The sequence below is a fragment of the Ornithorhynchus anatinus genome, chromosome 1 (genome assembly GCF_004115215.2).
Source record: "Ornithorhynchus anatinus isolate Pmale09 chromosome 1, mOrnAna1.pri.v4, whole genome shotgun sequence".
Taxonomy (NCBI): Eukaryota; Metazoa; Chordata; class Mammalia; order Monotremata; family Ornithorhynchidae; genus Ornithorhynchus; species Ornithorhynchus anatinus.
Window position 1 is genome coordinate 22,983,441 of NC_041728.1, and position 19,130 is coordinate 23,002,570.

General features: G+C 45.4%; 1 protein-coding gene and 1 non-coding gene across 3 annotated transcripts in view; one reads left to right on the forward strand and one right to left on the reverse strand.

The window, feature by feature from the left end:
* Nucleotides 1–19,130, forward strand: part of ARHGEF28 (Rho guanine nucleotide exchange factor 28) — a 277,359-nt gene that overhangs the window by 3,873 nt on the left and 254,356 nt on the right. The gene's annotated exons all lie outside the window — the stretch shown is intronic.
* On the reverse strand, nucleotides 4,639–4,776 carry LOC114817460. Its single transcript, XR_003765318.1, has one exon. It is a non-coding gene; the product is annotated as a small nucleolar RNA SNORA7 (small nucleolar RNA).

Genomic DNA, 19,130 nt, shown 5'->3' on the forward strand with positions numbered 1-19,130 from the left:
TTAAGATATTAGGCGCTTTGCTCTGTGCCGGGCACTGTATTAAGCACGGGGCGTGTAGCTTGGACACGGTGCATGTCCCAACTGGGATTGCCCTAATCCCCATTTTGTAGATGAGGTAATTGAGGCACAGAGAAGTTAATCAATTTGCCCAAGTTACACAGCAGACATGGCGAAGCCGGAATTAGAACTCAGGTCCTTCCAACTCCCAGGCCCATTCTCGATCCATTAGGCTACGCAGGTTTAAAGGGTCGCTCTCTGCAGTTAGGATTTAATCTGGCGGAATCGTTAATCCAGTCAGGATATCTCTTTGGAGCGGATGGGGTGGGAAGAGGCTAAATAAGGCAGGGATATGGTATTGGCAGCAGCAGGGAGATAATAATGGTGGGATTTGTTAAGCGCTTACTATGTGCAAAGCACTGTTCTAAGCGCTGCAGGGGGGATACAAGCTGATCAGGATGTCCTGATTATGTCACAGTTTTAATCCCCATTTTACAGATGAGGTAACTGAGGCACAGAGAAGTGAATGAGACCCAGCTTCTTGTCCCAGCTCTGTCACTAGCTTGCCATTATGTTGCATTCTCCCTTGTGCTTAGTACCATGCTTTGAGCATAGTAAATGCTCAATGATAATAATAATAATAATGTTGGTATTTGTTAAGCACTTACTATGTGCAAAGCACTGTTCTAAGCACTGGGGAGGATACAAGGTGATCAGGTTGTCCCACGTGGGGCTCCCAGTCAATCCCCATTTTACAGATGAGGGAACTGAGGCCCAGAGAAGTCGAGGAACTTGCCCAAAGTCACCCAGCTGACAAGCGGTGGAGCCGGGATTTGAACTCATCATCTCTGACTCCCCAGCCCGTGCTCTTTCCACTGAGCCATGCTGCTTCTCAATAAATATGATGGATGGAGAAGCAGCATGGCCTAGTGGATAGAGCACCGGCCTTTGGAGTCAGAAGAACCTGGGTTCTAATCCCGGCTCTGCCACTTGTCTGTTGTGTGACCTTGGACAAGTCACTTTACTTCTCTGTGACTGTTACCTCATCTGTGAAATGGGGATGAAGACTGTGAGCCCCCTATGGGACATGGACTGTGTCCAACCTGATTAGTGCTTAGTGCAGTGTCTGGCACATAGTAAGCACTTAACAAATACCAGAAAAACCCCAAAGTGATTGATTGCTGGGACCTTGGGCAAGTCACTTAACTTCTCTGCCCCTTGGTTGCCAAACCTGTACAGGGTGGATAAACTGTCTCTTTCTCCTTCCCTCTTAGACTCTGAACATCTGGTACAGATATTCGGTCTGGTCTACTCAAGTCCTTAGCATGACATTTAGTCCTCCACTAAATGTTTAGTCTTTATTATTATTCTTATTTAAATACTAAGGTCCCATTTGCTTCTGTACTAAACATAGCTTGCTTTAATCAGCTGGCATTAAAATCTCAACCCACCAACGCTGGGACCCTGTAGCTTGCCATGTTGCTGCTTTAAATTATTCCATTGTTTACAGGCAAGTGATGAATCCCCGGAAATGGAAATTTATGATGGAAATGGAGAAAGATAATGTGTCTATATCTATGATTCTATTTATCTTGATGGTAGTGATGCCTGTCTACTTGTTTTGTTTTGTTGTCTGTCTCCCCTTTTTAGACTGTGAGCCCGTTGTTGGGCAGGGATTGTCTCTATCTGTTGCCAAATTGTACATTCCAAGTGCTTAATACAGTGCTCTGCACACAGTAAGCGCTCAATAAATACGAGTGAATGAATGAAAGACTCCATTTTGCCCTTGTGGCTCTTGTCAGGGTTGAAAAAGTTTGTTGCCCAGATTATTGCAAAAGCTCCCAGATTTATTATAATTGGGCTACACTTTATTTTCCTGCTAGATGTAAGGTAGATCTCTGGGCTTATGTAAGGAGGGTCTAATTACAACTTGATTTATGTTTGTCTTGTTACAGAAAAGGCTGTAGGGAAATGTTTTGTGTTTGAACCCTAGAAAAGACTTGGTATGAAAAGGGCTGGATGAGGTCTAAATTAAAAATTAAATAGAAATGCACAAATTGAGGGAATTTTGCCATCCTGGAGTTCAACTGTAAATCCTCTGCATCTTTTAGGGCCAGATTCCTTACTTAAGCAAAGTGGGGTTTAGAGCTGTTTTCCTTGCATAAGTAGCATAGGCCGAGGTCTTGATGTTAGAGAATGTTTTTCTTATAATTGTTTTGTGACTTTTCAGCTTCTGTCACTCTTGGCCAAGATAGTACTGTCATAATGACATTAAAAACAGATTCCGTTTTTATGCTTGCATCACATTTTACATCTTAAGCTCTTTTTTTTCCCTTCAAAAAAAAAAAACACCCCTCAGTTACTCTGTTGCACTTGCACTTCTGGGCAAAGCCCTTCCTATCTTTTTAATCCTCTATCTTGCACCTTTGCACCCCAAATAGCACCTTTGCAGTTCTGGATTCTCTCGAATCACTCAGCTATTGTTTTAACTGGGATCGATTTTGTGGTGCCCAAGTCACTCCCTGTTAAAAATTCTGGTGGTTAGCACAAAATAAAGTGTATACAACAATATGTCTCATTTTATAAAACTCAGTTTGGTTGGATTTTGTTTGGAGGGGAGTGAGAAGGAGGGGTGAGTTGGATTAGAGTGAATAATTGTTGCCTGATTATTGCAACATCATTGCTCTGTTTCCTGCTCTTGGATAACCAGGATAATTTGGTACCACGTTAATGTTATAAAGGAGAAATAAAATGAATTATAACTGAAATCGTCGTATCAGTGCCTAGTAAACTTGTTACAGACCTGGCTTTTGCTCCTGTAATGAACAAATTGTATTAGAACTCCTGGAGTCTCAACCTGCTCTCGCACTATGGTTTAGTTCATATTTTCCCTTTCATTTTCTAAAAACAACACTTCTGGCTCTTATGCAACCTGGTTCTTTTGTAGGAGTGAGTCCTTTGTCCACCAAAGATGCCTGAATTTAGACTGTAAATAGCAAGTCTTACTTTATCCCTCCCAAGGAATGTGTTGGGAACCAGCCTCTTTCAGGCCATGTCTGCTTGGGCCAAAAAAGCGTTTTATTAAAAGTAACTAGGCTGAGGGGCCTGTCGAATAATTTGGGGAGTGGGGTAGGGTGAGGGTGAGAAAGAGGAAAGCCACTGGTACTCTCCTTAGCGCTTAGTGCAGTGCTCTGCACATAGTAAGCACTCAGTAATTACGATCTATTGATTGATTGTATGAGAACTGGCTTGTGAGAATTGAGAGATGCTCAGGGACCAATGAGAAAGCCTGGCTGAGGGAGCTCCTAGCAGCCGGAATGCTCCCTGATCCTTACGCTGGGATGGATGATAATTGATCCAAAGTTCCTGCTGCCTGTGTGGGGAATTTCTGGTAATGTGACAAGGATATCCGTTAATCCATCAATGCATTTTTGGTCCTGGTCTCTGGCAGTTTTGTCTCCCACTAGACTGTAGGCAATTTGATGGCAGGGATCATGCCTATTATTTCTCTTGTACTCTCTCAAGCACTGGGCAGGGATTGTCTCAATCTGTTGCCGAATTGTACATTCCAAGCGCTTAGTACAGTGCTGTGCACAATGAGCGCTCAAATATGATTGAATGAATGAATGAACAGTGCTCAGCACACAGGTGCATGATAAATAGTACTGATTGATTTTTTTCAGTACAGTGTCTGAAACTCTATTCTCTCACTGCATTCCGTACTTTTTAAAAGCTGGGCATATTGGCCCAATTTCTAATGAAAATGAAACGTAGAGAAGCATAGGATCTTCTAAGTGTCGGATAGTCTGAGCTAATTTAGCAGATAGCCTCTGTCTCATTAGCACAAACAAGGTGAATAGATTTCTTTTTTTTTGGATAGAGGCTGAAGGGACCTGGTCAGTCTTCTCACTTGTTTCTCCTTGGCTACCAGTCATCATTTTGCAGATTACGTCTCTCACCATCAACCCCTTTGCTCATGCCTTCCCTCCTGCGTGGAGCTCCCTCCTCCTTCATATTGTCAGACCGCCACTCTTACCCACACATCACATTAATTACTCCGGTGGCATACCCAACTAGGAACCCTGTGCATTCAGAGTAAAAATGGAAACTTTCAGTGAAAAGTCCATCAAGACTGTGCTGAGGGATAGTAAATTTTCATTTCGATTGGCCAGTGGGGCAGTGTACTCAGAGCTTCTCAGACGCGTTGGGAGGAGATGTGCCTTCAATAAGGCTTTGAAGTGGGGGAGAGTAACTGTCGGATTTGCCGGGGGTGGGGGAGTGGCATTCCAGGCCAGAGGGAGGATGTGGACAAGGGGTCAGCGGTGAGATAGATGAGATCGAGGCACAGTAAGGTTAGTGCTAGAGGAGTGAAATGTGCTGGCTGGGTTGTAGTAGGACAGTAGCGAGGTGAAGTAGGAGTGGGAAGGATGATTGAGTGCTTTAAAGCCAATGGTGAAGAGTTTTTGTTTGGGAGGGGGACAGGCAATCCCTGGAGTTTCTTGAGGAGTGTATTTTTGTAGAAAAATGTTTTCTTGATAAAAATATGGAAGTGGTTTATCATTACCTTCTTCTGCACAACAAACATGAGTCTCCGCCCTCCACTCTCTCCCATGACGCTGCTGCCCAGCACAGGTGAGTTGGACTTGTTGCAGATTGCCTTCCACTCGCTAGCCACTGCCCAAGCTAGGAATGGAAGGGATATGCCTCTGCCTGACTTTCCGTCCCATAGTCGAGACCGGTAGAGTACTGGAAACTCTCCAGGTGCCATCCCGAGGGGAAAAACATTATGCTAGAGAGAAGATAATCAGATTAGACAGATTAATGGTCCCTGTCCCACTCACAATATAAAATGAGGAAAGAACAGGTTTTTTTCCTCATTTTACAGGTAAAAAACTGAGGCCCAAGGAGGTTGTGATTTGCTTAAAGTCTTACAGCAGGCACGTGGCAGATCTGCAAAGAACCTTGGGCTTTTGTGGCTCCCAATTGTAAACTCTTTTCATTTAGAACATCTGAAGGTTCATTTTCAAAAATGCAGTCAGGTGAGTCATTAGTGGTAGGACAAGAACTCCTTCATCTTATGTAAATGGAAAAACATTCCCTTTTGAAGGGAGTTATTCCTAATTGATTTTTTTGGTGACTTTAATAGGAATTGTGAACTGTATTTATGCTAAACAATTTCTGAACTGTTAAAATATTGGCTAGCTTAGGAATTTTGTCTTGCTGCTTTCTGTCATTTAATTTTTTGGATTTTTAATATTCAGAGAGTACTCTGAAGTGCTTTTTCGCAAACTTGAAATATTGTAATCTTCATAACCAGGTATTTCTGAACATGTTTGTATGGAAGATATTTTGGGTAGGGAATACATTCCTTGTACAAATTTTGATTTTTTTCTTGGTTAGCTTTGTTTCAGGTCAATTGGTTGTTTTCACTCTTTGGTTCTAGATGTTACTGTTGACCATAAGAATTAGAAGACAAAATTTTTCATAATTTTGCTATATTTTAGAGTGCATCTTACAGTATAGCATTTAAGATTTCCTGTTCCAAAGCACCAGATTTTTAATTCACTGCACAAATTATGGGTGATGACTAAACTTTTGGAAGAAATGACATTCTTTTAAACTTACTTTACAGTTTATCTTTAGGTCTCCTGCCAGGAATCAGGGTTAAACAAAATTTGCATCCCCATGCTCCCACCCATCTTCTGCCCAGTTTTTTTGCCTTTCCATAAAGATGCTTCTGCATTTTGACCAATATCTTTTCTTCTTAGGATTTGTATACCTTTTATGGACTGAAAATAGATGCTTATACTTTGGGGGAAAATCATTAGTCAAACCATATTCTTAAAAGTAATGCACCCTCAAATAGCATGCCCCCTTACCATCTCAATCTTTTTTAGTAGAAAAAAAGCAATAATAATCTACATTCTAAAACACTGAGCTCCAGAACTCTTTTTCTAACATTCTTTCAAGTGGTTTTAAGCCAAGAACTGAGAAGCAGGGTTGCCTAGTGGAAAGACCCCAGGCCTGGGAATCGGGGGATCTGGATTCTAATCTTGGCTCTGCCACTTGCCTGCTGTGTGATCTTGGGCAAGTCACTTAACTTCTCCGTGCTTTGGTTTCCTCCTCTTTAAAATGGGGATTAAGTACCTGTAATCCCTCCCCTTTGGACTGTGTGCCCCAAGTGGGGAAGGCACTCTGATCAGATTATATTTTATCTACTCCAGTGTTTAGCATGGTGCTCTACATACACAGAGTCAGTGTTTAACAAGTACCACTATTATTATTAGACTAACGAAGAGGCTACTGCAGTAGTTTAGGTTGGCAAGACTAGAGTGTATACTAGGGTGGTAACAGTTTGGGTGAAGAGGAAGGAGTAGATCCAGGAGGTGTTGGGTAGGAAGAACCAGCAGGACATGTCAGCGGATCGAATGTGAGAGTCAACTCGCGAATGCTAGTGAAGAGTCAAAGACGACACACTGAGGTCACGGACTTCTGGAATGGTGGGGCCATCGACTTAGATGGGAGAGTCAGTGTGTGGGAATGGGCTTCGGGGGAAAGATGAGTTTGTTTTTAATAATAATGTTGGTGTTTGTTAAGCGCTTACTATGTTCAGAGCACTGTTCTAAGCGCTGGGGTAGATACAGGATAATCAGGTTGTCCCACATGAGGCTCACAGTCTTAATCCCCATTTTATGGATGAGGTAACTGAGGCACAGAGAAGTTAAGTGACTTGCCCACAGTCACACAGCTAAGTGGCAGAGCCTGGTTTCGAACCCATGACCTCTTACTCCCAAGCCCAGGCTCTTTCCACTGAGCCACGCTGCTTCTCTAGACCTGTTGAGTTTGACCTGTTGAATTTGAGGTGCCTGATACACATTCTGGTGGTGACACCCTGGAGGCATGAGGAAGTGTGGGATGGCAGGTCATGTGAGCTGTTGGGGCTGAAGACGTAGGTTGGGGAAGCTATCTGCTTGGGGGGTAGCCCAAGTCTTAGGAGCAGTTGAGCTCTTGGAGGGAGTGAGTGAAAAGTGGAAGATGATGAACAGAGCCATAAACTCATTGTGGGCGGGGATTGTGTCTACCAATTCTGTTGGAGTGTACTGTCCCAAGAGCTTAGTACAGAGCTCTGTAAGCACTCAAGAAACACCACTGATTGATTGGGGGAAGCCCATGGTAAGAAAAGGGAAGGCAGGACATGAACCATAGAAGTAGCGTGGCCTAGCGGGTGGAGCGCAGGCCAAGGAATCAGATCACCTGGCTTCTAATCTCAGTTTTGCCACTTGTCTGCTCTGCGGTCTTGGGAAAGTCAGTTCATTTCACTATGCCTCAGTTCCCTCATCTGTAAAATGAGGGTTAAGACTGTGAGCCCCATATGCGACAGGGACTACATCCAACCTGATTAGCTAGTATAATAATGTTGGTATTTGTTAAGCGCTTACTATGTGCAGAGCACTGTTCTAAGCGCTGGGCTAGATACCGGGTAATCAGGTTGTCCCATGTGATGCTCACAGTTAAACCCCATTTTACAGATGAGATAACTGAGGCACACAGAAGTTAAGTGACTTGCCCACAGTCACACAGCTGAGAAGTGGCAGAGTTGGGATTTGAACCCATGACCTCTAACTCCCAAGCCCGTGCTCTTCCCACTGAGCCACACTGCTTCTCTATCAACCCCAGCGCTTAGTAAAATGCCTGGCACATAGTAAACTCTTAACAAATACCATTTTTTTTAAAGGAGCTATTTGAGAGGTACAAGGAGACTAGGTTAGTATTAATGCTTCACTAGCAAAACTGTGTAAAAGTAAAGGACTAATAGCTCTACATACTTTAAAAAACCACTTAGATGGTTTGAGTAGACACTGGGCTTGGCACTTAGGCTGTCTTCCAGGGACGGCTAGCAGGCTGTCAGGTGGGGACTAGCTGTGGGGGAGGGAAGGAGTCAAGTCAGAGCAGATAACAATGTTGAAGAGCAGTGAGGATTGGAGTCCGGTGTCCTTGGCCCCAGGAATTTTTAATCCTTTCAGAAGTGGGCAGTGGTGGAGGGCATCCATAAGACCAGCTGTTGTGGAGTTTTTGTTGATTTAAGCAAGTCTCCCTCAGCTTGTTTGGCTGATTATATGTGGGAAAAATCTCTAAACTGTAGAATGCCCTGAGATGTTTCCCTTTGAAATGAAGCTGTAAAACAGAGCTGGTGCTGGCTTGCAAACTAATCTAAGGGGGTGTAAAGAGGACCGCAAACCCTGAGGCCTGGGAATGTAGCACTTTCAAGGTGCCAGGGGATGGGGAGGGAAACTGAACCCCATCTGTCTCTTTGGGAGCTGAAAATGGGGGAGACGATGAGGGTCGGAGAAGCCAGGGGCGACCAGGATTAGGTGTGGTGGATATTAGGTCCCCTTCCCCACCTCCGTCCTCTCTTTCTTTGGCTTCCAGGACTTTGCCCCGTCAACTCCCAGAGCAGCCCTGTGGAGAGCATGGGAGTGTTGGGGTCTGACATTTCCTTGGGGAGTGGGATTTGTTCAGGGCAATTTCCAGATTTGAACGAGTTCCTTCTAGACTCTGTTCTCAAATCGCTGGTGTTGTAAGGGGAATACAGCAGGTGCGGTGAGCTGGATTGTCACACTGCTCAAAGTCTTTTTCTCAGACACGTCAGTACTATCAGTAGACTCAGAAGCCATTTAGTGCCCTGAACTAGCATTTATTAAATGGCACCCTTGTGGTCTGAAACCGAACCATAGCTCCACAGAGCAGCCTGTTCCCTCCTAGGGGGGATCAAGGTTGTTGTTAGCAGAATAAGGCTCTCCGAGACATTCATTGTGCAGTTTTGTGTTTTCAGAAAAAGAAAGGTCCTGGAACTTCTGGGGCTAAATTTGGTAGATAGAACCGGGGAAGTGAAGAGGTTTATGACAAAGGCACAGTGAAGAGAACCAACCTGGGGTGGTGGAAGGAGCGAGGGCCTGGGAGTCCATAGGACCTGAGTTCCTATCCCAGCTCAGCCACTTGTCTGCTGAGTGATCTTGGACAAGTCATTGTTTCTGTGTCTCAGTTACCTCATCTAAAAAATGGGGATTATTTAATTCCTACTCCCTCCTACCTAGACTGTGAGCCTCCTGTGGGACAAGACTGTGTCCAAACTGATAATCTTCTACCTACCCCAGTGCTTAGAACAGTGCTCGACGCAAAGTAAGGGTTTAACAATTACCATAATTATTATAATTAATTATTAAGGGCAGGTGGCTGTCTTTCCTAGCTTAGGAGTTTACTCTCCTGGTGTTCTCCTTTCAGTGACTGTCCGGAGCCTACTGATGATGTATTAGCAATTTGTATGCAGTCTAATGGGGTAGAGAAGGTCTGGATTATTCCCAGCCATTGGAAACATGCCGGCCCACATGCGAAGATGTTGGACAAGGCTCTCCCTGTGTGTCCCCGGGTGGGGAGGAGCCCGGAGCTCTGCCTGAGTTTGATTTCAGAGAGTTTCAGCAAAGGACTAGCCCAGGACTTTAAGAAGATTAATGAGGTGACTGAATTTGTGAAGCTTCAGATGTTTCCTTAGGAAAGAGGTGAGGTCATTTGGAAAGGTAAGGTTCAAATGGCTTTTGGAAGTTGGATGGTAATTGACAGCTCTAGAGTTTTGCAAAAGAGAAAAGTAATTCATCATACTTGAGGAACTACTGTATCTCAGCTGCTAATTGCATTGTTCTTGGCATATTTCATGGGCAATGAGGTGGAATAAACTGGATTATTATTCAGTGATTCTTTTTATTGCAGTTGAAGGTGAGAGAAAATGGGCGTTCATTTTATCAATCCATCAGTGTTATTTACTGAGCAGAGCATGTGTGTAGAGCAGTATACTAAGTGTTAATTTTTCCTTGTTTCCCCACTCTTCAAGAAATTTCAGTGGTTGCCAGTCCACCTCCGCATCAAACAAAAACTCCTCTCCCTAGCTTTAAGACACTCAGTCACCTTGCCCTCTCCTACCTCACAAATACAACCAGCCCGCACACTTAGTTCCTCTAATGTTAACCTTCTCACTGTACCTTGATCTCATCTATCTCACTACTGACCTCTTGCCCACATCCTACCTCTGGGCTGGAACATCTTCCCTCCTCATATCAGACAGATAATTGCTCTCCCCCAATTCAAAGCCTTATTGAAAACACATCTCCACCAAGAAGCCTTCCCTGACCAAACCTTCCTCTCCTCTTCCTTCCTCTCCTCTTCTCCTACTCCCTTCTGTGTCGCCCCGACTTGCTCCCTTCATTCATCCTCCCTCCCATCCCCATAGCACATATGCATATATCTGTAATTTATGTATAATTTTGTCTGTCTCCCCCTCTAAACTGTGAGCTCATTGTGGGCAGGGAATGTGTCAGTTGTACTGTACTTTCCCAAGCAGCTTTGCGCACAGTAAGAGCTCAATAAATACAATTGAGTGAATTAATTTTAACACTTGAGAATTAGCTTGCCCGATTCCAGGTGCCCAGAAATGAGGCTGGTTTATATTTGCTGATCTACTTCCATGGCAAAGCCCGAATGTTCTGGCCAGCTCTCTGCCCCGTCTCTAATCTTCCTCTCAGCTCTGCAGCCCTTGGGCCCCCAGGGGGGACCCCCTCCCAGGGGTCCTTTGTTCAGAGTTGTCAGCACATCCCTGCGACATCTGCTGCTTGGCCTTAGCCCTATCCCTGTCCTGGGGCTGTCCCATCCCTGCCCCCAGCTAATCCCAGTATGGTTTTATGTTCATTTCTCTCCATTCCTGCCAAGATTTTGTCTCTGGTTAACTTCTAATCATGGAGCTTCCCAGTTTCCTTTGTCTCAGGGAATTCCCCCAATCTTCTTCCCCTCCTTTGCTTTGTTAGGCACCTGAGGGTAATAACAGTGAAGAACCTCGATTAGTTGAGGGCCCTTGGGGGCTCTCTGCCTAGCCTGTGGATCACTCAAAGTTTTCAATCTCCTTGCCCCCTCCCACCTCACCTCATTACGCTCCTCATACAACCCAACCCATACACTTCACTCCTCTAATACTAACCTTCTCGCTGTACCTCAGTCTCATCTATCTCACCGCTGACCTCTCGCCCTCATCCTGCCTCTGGCCTGTAACTTCGTCCCTCCTCATTTCTGACAATTACCCTTCTCCCCACCCCACCTTCAAAGCGTTATTGAAGGCACATCTCCAAGAGGCCTTCTCTGACTAAGTCCTCCTTTCCTCTTCTCTCACTTCCTTCTGCTTCACCCTGACCTGCTTTCTTTTATACATCCCCCTTCCAGCCCCACAGTACATATCTGTAATTTAATTCTATTAATGTCTGTCTCCCCCTCTAGATTGTAACCTCACGATGGCCAGGGAATGTGTCCATTTATTGTTGTATTCTCCCAAGCGGTTAGTACAGTACACTGCACCCGGTAAGCACTCAATAAATATGATTGGCTGATTTTCACCCTCAGTGATCGCTGTGTTTGCTGTGTCCCTGGACCAGTCAATAGCAGGAGGAACTTACTCTAGTGGGAGAAACCCACATGCTGCAGAGCAAAGTTACAGGTCAGAAAAACAGGAGGCGACAAACAAAAAAACAGAGTCACCAAATTCTTGGTGCCAGCCCTTTTCTAATTGGCTATCACATGGTGAGGGGGCTGGCAGGGACTCTCTGGGAGGGTGCCTGGAGTTGCTCTCTGGAGGTGGAAGGGCTCTGGACCAGTTCCCTGTCCCCTAAATCCCAGTATTGTCTCATCCTGTGAGTTGCTTTCTTCACCCCTGCACCTCCCAGAGTCCAATGCCTTGGGCCAAGTGCCTCTGGCCCTAGTAGGCAGTGGAGTGGCTTGCCAAATCCTTTCCCAGCTGGACTGTGTTCAGACAGGGCTCCCAGCCCCCCTGGACTTCTGTATGCCTGGAGCTCCTACTTTTCCCTCAGGCCTGTTTGCTTGGAGCTCCCCCATGCTCTCCCTCCTCCCCCTTCCTCCTCTCCCCCAATATCCCCACTCTTCACAACCCCCCAGGAGTTGCACATTCATCTCCCCATCAAGCAGAAACCCTTGACTCAAATCAGAAGCAGCATGGCCTAATGGAAAGAGCATGGACCTGGGAGTCAAAATGACCTGGATTCTAATCCCAGCCCCACCACTTGTCTGCTGCATGACCTTGGGCAAATGGCTTCACTTCTCCATGCCTGTTACCTCATCTGTAAAATGGAAATTGAAGACTGTGAGCTCCATGTGGGACAGAGACTGTGTCCAACTTGATAGCTTTTGTGTCTACCCCAGCGCTTAGAACAGTACTTGACACATCACATCACAAATGCTTAACAAATACCATCATTATTATAACTGATAATAATAATGAAGGTATTTATTTTATTATTACAAGCCTTGATGCCTCCATTACCCAGGAAGCCTGAGCCAGACTTTTGACCACCCTATGCTTGGCAGCCCCCCAGGGAAAAAAGTTGCTGGGGAATTCCCCTGCCCCTTCTAGACTGCAAGCTCATTGTGGGTAGGGAATATGTCTGCTATACTGTTCTCTTCCAAGCACTTAGTACAGTGCTCTGCACCCAGTAAGCATTCAATAAATACTATTTACTGACTGACCTGACAACCACACCCACCCCTTCTTCACCTTCCTCTCCCATCCTGATTAGGGCAATCCCAGCCACCTGTATCCATTCCACTTCCCCACTGGATCCACTCTTGAGTAGGGACATCTGACAAGACACGGGCAGAAGAGTAAAGGGGCCGAGGGATAACACCAGGAGAAAAGAACAGAGAGGAAGGAAAAGCAGAAGGAGAAATGAAAAGTGCAACATCTGCCCAGCCCAGGTGACGACCAGTCTCTAAAGTGAGTTATAAACATACTTTTATGATGGAAACACAAGCCTCACGTTCAGAGTGATGCCCTGGCTAATTGGGCTAGGAGAGCACCCTCAACTTTTTTTCTGGCTGGCTGAGGGAATGGTTGCAGTGGTAGTATTTCAAGTATTTATGGCAGCTGGCAAGCAGGTGTGTTTTGGAACAGGCATTGATTGCCTGTAAGTGGGGCAGTAATGTTGGGTGTGTGGTTTTTTGTTTTTTTTTTGGTTCATGACATTTCAATGTCCACTGTGAGCCCATTGTTGGGTAGGGATTGTCTCTGTTGTCAAATTGTTCTTTTCAAGTGCCTAGTACAGTGCTTTGCACATAGTAAGCACTCAATAAATACGATGGAATGAATGAATGATTGCTCCACACACTTTCATTCATTCAATAGTATTTATTGAGCGCTTACTATGTGCAGAGCACTGTACTAAGCGCTTGGGATGAACAAGTCGGCAACAGATAGAGACAGTCCCTGCCGTTTGACGGGCTTACGGTCTAATCGGGGGAGACGGACAGACGAGAAAGATGGCAATAAACAGAGTCAAGGGGAAGAACATCTCGCAAAAACAATGGCAACTAAATAGAATCAAGGCGATGTACAATTCATTAACAAAATAAATAGGGTAACGAAAATATATACAGTTGGGCGGATGAGTACAGTGCCGTGGGGATGGGAAGGGAGAGGTGGAGGAGCAGAGGGAAAAGGGGAAAATGAGGGTTTAGCTGCGGAGAGGTAAAGGGGGGATGGCAGAGGGAGTAGAGGGAGAAGAGGAGCTCAGTCTGGGAAGGCCTCTTGGAGGAGGTGATTTTTAAGTAGGGTTTTGAAGAGGGAAAGAGAATCAGTTTGGCAGAGGTGAGGAGGGAGGGCGTTCCGGGACCGGGGGAGGACGTGACCCAGGGGTCGACGGCGGGATAGGCGAGACCGAGGGACGGCGAGGAGGTGGGCAGCAGAGGAGCGGAGCGTGCGGGGTGGGCGGTAGAAAGAGAGAAGGGAGGAGAGGTAGGAAGGGGCAAGGTGATGGAGAGCCTCGAAGCCTAGAGTGAGGAGTTTTTGTTTGGAGCGGAGGTCGATAGGCAACCACTGGAGTTATTTAAGAAGGGGAGTGACATGCCCAGATCGTTTCTGCAGAAAGATGAGCCGGGCAGCGGAGTGAAGAATAGACCGGAGCGGGGCGAGAGAGGAGGAAGGGAGGTCAGAGAGAAGGCTGACACAGTAGTCTAGCCGGGATATAACGAGAGCCCGTAACAGTAAGGTAGCCGTTTGGGTGGAGAGGAAAGGGCGGATCTTGGCGATATTGTAGAGGTGAAACCGGCAGGTTTTGGTAACGGATAGGATGTGTGGGGTGAACGAGAGAGACGAGTCAAGGATGACACCGAGATTGCGGGCCTGAGAGACGGGAAGGATGGTCGTGCCATCCACGGTGATAGAGAAGTCTGGGAGAGGACCGAGTTTGGGAGGGAAGATGAGGAGCTCAGTCTTGCTCACGTTGAGTTTTAGGTGGCGGACCGACATCCAGGTGGAGACGTCCCGGAGGCGGGAGGAGATGCGAGCCTGAAGGGAGGGGGAGAGGACAGGGGCGGAGATGTAGATCTGCGTGTCATCTGCGTAGAGATGGTAGTCAAAGCCGTGAGAGCGAATGAGTTCACCGAGGGAGTAAGCGCTCAATAAATATGGTTGAATGAATGATTTAATCAACCATATTGAGCGCTTACTCTGTGCAGGGCATTGTACTGAGCACTTGGGAGAGTATAACAGGGTTGGTAGACACATTCCCTGCCCACAGTGAACTTACGGTCTAGAGGATGTGTCTCTCCCCTTCTTCCCTCCCAAGACTTGAATCTAGGGGTGGGTATTAAAGGGGTTGCCAAACTCTCCTTTTCAGACTCTGAGGTAGAAGCAATCTCTTCATTGATGCATCTCTCCCAAGGGCAGAAAATGGGGAGCATAGTAATGGTAGTATTAAGTGCTTACTATTTGCCAAGCAGTAGGATTAGCACTGGGTTCAACACAAGATAACCAGATCCGATCTGGTTCCTGGTTCACATGGGGGAAAATGGATATTTTAGTCCCCATTTTACAGATGAGAAAGCTGAAGCCAAGAGAAGTAAAGCGACTTGCCCAAGGTTACACACAGTGACTGGAATCCCTGTACTCTTCCCAGTAAGTCATGCTGTTCTCCTCTATATCATATCACAATCCACACTGATATTGATGGCAGTAAAATGGAAGTTTACTGTACTGAATTTTTTTGTCATATGTGTTTTATAAATAAATTAGTGCTCACCTTGCAAATTTGGTTTAAAAACCAAACAAGCAAGCATTTACTCCATGTGCCTTCCCAGATCCTGGCCATGCCCAAACAGAAACAGCTGCCAGTTTATCAGTAACAACTCACATCTTGACCTTGTTAGAATAAGAGTGAAGTTAAATTAGCCAAACTGTATCCAGCTCCCTACTGCCAGGGGAAAATGGAAGCAACTTTTCAAATAATGCAGTAATGCTTGTTTTTAACTTGAATGAGTATAATTGAGGCAAATGTATTTTTCTGAACTTTAATGGTCTGGATAATTGCCTCGATTCTCGGCTCTGCTGGGGTGGGCTCATGTTCCAGTGGAGACAGGGTTGAGCCTGGACCCCTGCCCTCCTCCGCCACCAACCCTGGAACTCTGGAGGCAGAGCTTGAAACAAGGCTACAGAGGGCAGGTGTGAAGTAGGTGATTTCCCAAGAACTTTTAAAGATTAATTCTTTGTGAATCTGAAAATCTTTGGGGCTTGCGATTTATAGAAATGAGATTTTCACAGTAGTCTTTAAAACATTCAGCGCCAACTTCAACACTTTTCAGTGCCTTTTAAAGGATTAGTGAAATGTATCAGGTATTTTTATGATTAAAAAGGTTTTTTTTATGGTATTTAAGCTCTTAATATGTGCCAGGCACTGTACTAAGCGCTTTACTGTCTCAAGGGTACTATCTCAAATCAAAGTCAGATTTTTTAAAGCGTGGTATTTCTTAAGCCCTTACTTTGTGGAAGGCATTACATGCAGTGCTGGGAGTAGATAAAAGCTAGTCAAGTTGGACATAGACCCTGTCTCACATGGGGCTCACAGGGTTCATCTTCATTTCACAGATGAGGGAACTGAGACATATAGACTTGAAGTGACTTGCCCAAGGTTGCACAGCAGACACGTGGCAGAGCTGGGGTTAGAACTCAGTTCCTTCTGACTCCCAGGCCCGTGCTCTATCCATTAGGCAACATGCTTTTCTGAAAAAAGTAGTTGGACTGTCCCTGGTGAATTGGAGAAAACATGCTGGACTGTCTCCTCTACTGGCTTCCGGTGAATAGTCTGATTGGTTTCCAGGCAGCAGCCCAAACTTGTACTAGGCAAACCTGGTGGTCAGCACTAACCCATTGTAAACAGGATTGGTCCTTTTGGGGAAGACAAAAAGTTTTGAAGCTGTGAAAGCTGGACGAAGGAGCAGGAGCTCCTCTGCTTCTATCATAATAAGAAGAATAACGATGGTATAGATTAAGTGCTTACTATGTGTCAGGCATTGTTCTAAGCACTGGGGTAAATACAAGATGATCAGGATGGTCGTGGTCCATGTCCCACTTGGGGCTCACTGTCTTAATCCCCATTTTACAGTTGAGGTCATTGAGACCCAGAGAAGTGAAGTGACTAGCCCAAGGTCACACAGCAGACAAAAAGCAGAGCCGGGATCAGAGAGAAGCAGCGTGGCTTAGTGGAAATAGCACAGGCTTGGGAGTCAGAAAGTTCTGGGCATGTCACCCCCGCCCCTCCCCCCCAAATCTCCAGTGGTTGCCTATCAACCTCCGTATCAAACAAAAACTCCTCATTATTGTCTTCAAAGCTTTCCATCACCTTGCCTCTTTCTACCTCACCTCCCTTCTCTCCTTCTACAGCTCGGCCCACACACTCCGCTTCTCTTGTGCTAACCTTCTCACTGTGCCTCGATCTTGTCTGTCTTGTGGACCCCTGGCCCTTGTCCTACCTCTGGCCTGGAATGCCTTCCCTCCTCAAATTTGCCAATCACTCTTCCCCACCCTTCAAAGCCTTACTGAAGGCTCACCTCCTCCAAGAGACCTTCCCAGACTAAGTCCTCCTTTTCTTCAGCTCTCCCTCCCTTTTGCGTCACCTCGACTCACTCCCTTTGCTCTCCCACCCACCCCTCCCAACAGCACTTATGTATATATGTGTATATCTATAATTCTGTGTATTTATATTGATGCCTGTTTACTTATTTTGATGTCTGACTCCCCCCTTCTATACTGTAAGCCTGGTGTGGGCAGGGATTGTCTCTATTGCTGAATTGTACTTTCCAAGCACTTAGTACAGTGCTCTGCACACAGTAAGTGCTCAATAAGTACAATTGAATGAATGAATTAATGAATGTGGGTGCTAATCCAGCTCCGCCATTCGTCTGCTCTGTCACCTTGGGCAAGTCACTACTTTTCTGTGCTTCAGTTACCTTGTCTATAAAGTGGGAATAAGAGTACGAGCCCCATGTAGAACAGGGCTGTGTCCAAAGTGATTAACTTGCACCTACCTCAGAGTTTAAAACAGTGCTTGGCACATATTAAGTGTTTAATGAGTACCATAATTATTATTATTATTATTCCCAAACCCTTAGTACAGTGCTCTGCACACAGTAAGCACTCAATAAATATGATTGACTGATGGGGGTCCCTGCCATCCAATCTCAGGATGCACATATGACCACCCTTGGGAACCTGTTCTGATATGACCAGTCAAACTGGAAATGGTGCTGAGCCAAAATTATCCCACCACTTGTCTGTTGTATGACCTTGTGTAAATCATTTCACTTCTCTGTGTCTAAATTACCTCATCACTAAAATGGAGATTGACAGCCCTTCGTGGAACATGGTCTGGGTCCAACCTGATTATTTTGTACCTACTCCAGCGCTTAGTGCCATGCAGTACAGAGTAATCACAATTATTATTATTATTTTTAATGCCCATCATTTGCACAGAGCAACTCTTTGAAGAACTTTAGATGATACTATAGCCTGTTGAGGTGGAAGAGTTTCCCAGGAGAAGGAAAGAATAGTCTAACATCAGCTTCCAAGCCATTTGTTAATGTCTGCCCATCTGGCTGCATAGAAATGGTCAAACAAGCACAAATCTGTCAGAGAACTCTGATTTATCCCATCAGTGATGGGAAAAGGATGAGACAGGATAGTTCAACTCTGACCCTGGTCGTACTGTGGTGGAATGGTGTGTTTCATAGAATGGGTATCTACAGTGGAGTAGCCCTTTATGATTGTCTAGCACAAAGATTAATCAGCCAACAAGTTTATTTAGTCCTTCTGATTTCATTAGCCATTTTACTGGGTAAGCAAAATGTGGAACAGAGTCAATGTGATTAGGCGAATTATGCAAGGAAGCTTACAAAAGCGGATAAAGATGAGATAAGAACCTCATTCACGGTTTAGAATGTTTTATTTTATCATTGTGGTTTCAAAGATACTGCATTGTATTTTAATGTTTTGGTTTAAAACTGGAAAAAACCCTTAAAATCATGAATGAAGTCATTTATTGGTCTGAAAATCACTGCAAGAGCAGTAATTGTAACATTGCTGGATTCTCTGTCTAATTCTCATGTAAAGTGGTGGTTGTGCAGATCTAAGAGGCTTGCAAATTCAAGCTGCACTTTTCCATTAATGCAACTAAGGACTCTCAAGTACTTCATGCACCCAATCCTGCTTTCCTAATCCATACAGCAAACAGACTTTCCTCTACTAATACTGAGGAAAAACATTACAAATCTTTGACAGCAGCTCTTGTTGACTGAGGACTGCAGTGAGGCGTAAAAGGCACTTTGCTGAGCTCTCCTTGTACTGTCGAGATGAGCCAAGCCAGGACGTGCACAGCTTTCAGTGGGAACAACGATGTCCTTGGTTGTTGAAGTTGAAGACCTAACTAGGTTGATCTTCTGGAGAACTAGGCCTAGTCCTTGTTGTCTTGCTGGCTCACTGCGACCCGCTCTGAGAGCTGCACCACTGGCAACATATTGATGTGGAGAGGAACAAGGGCTCTGTGTGTATCTGTGGCAGAAGACCTGACTTGCCCCCTCAAAGCAAATTCAGAGAGTAGCACTTAGTCTAGATCAGAGCGTTCCAAAGGGCCTTGAGAGAACACTACATTCAGTGTCCCTCTCCACGAGTGGATAGAGCACGGGCCTGGGAGTCAGAAGGACCTGGATTCTAATGCCTGTTCTGCCACTTTGTCTGCTGTGTGACCGTGAGCAAGTCA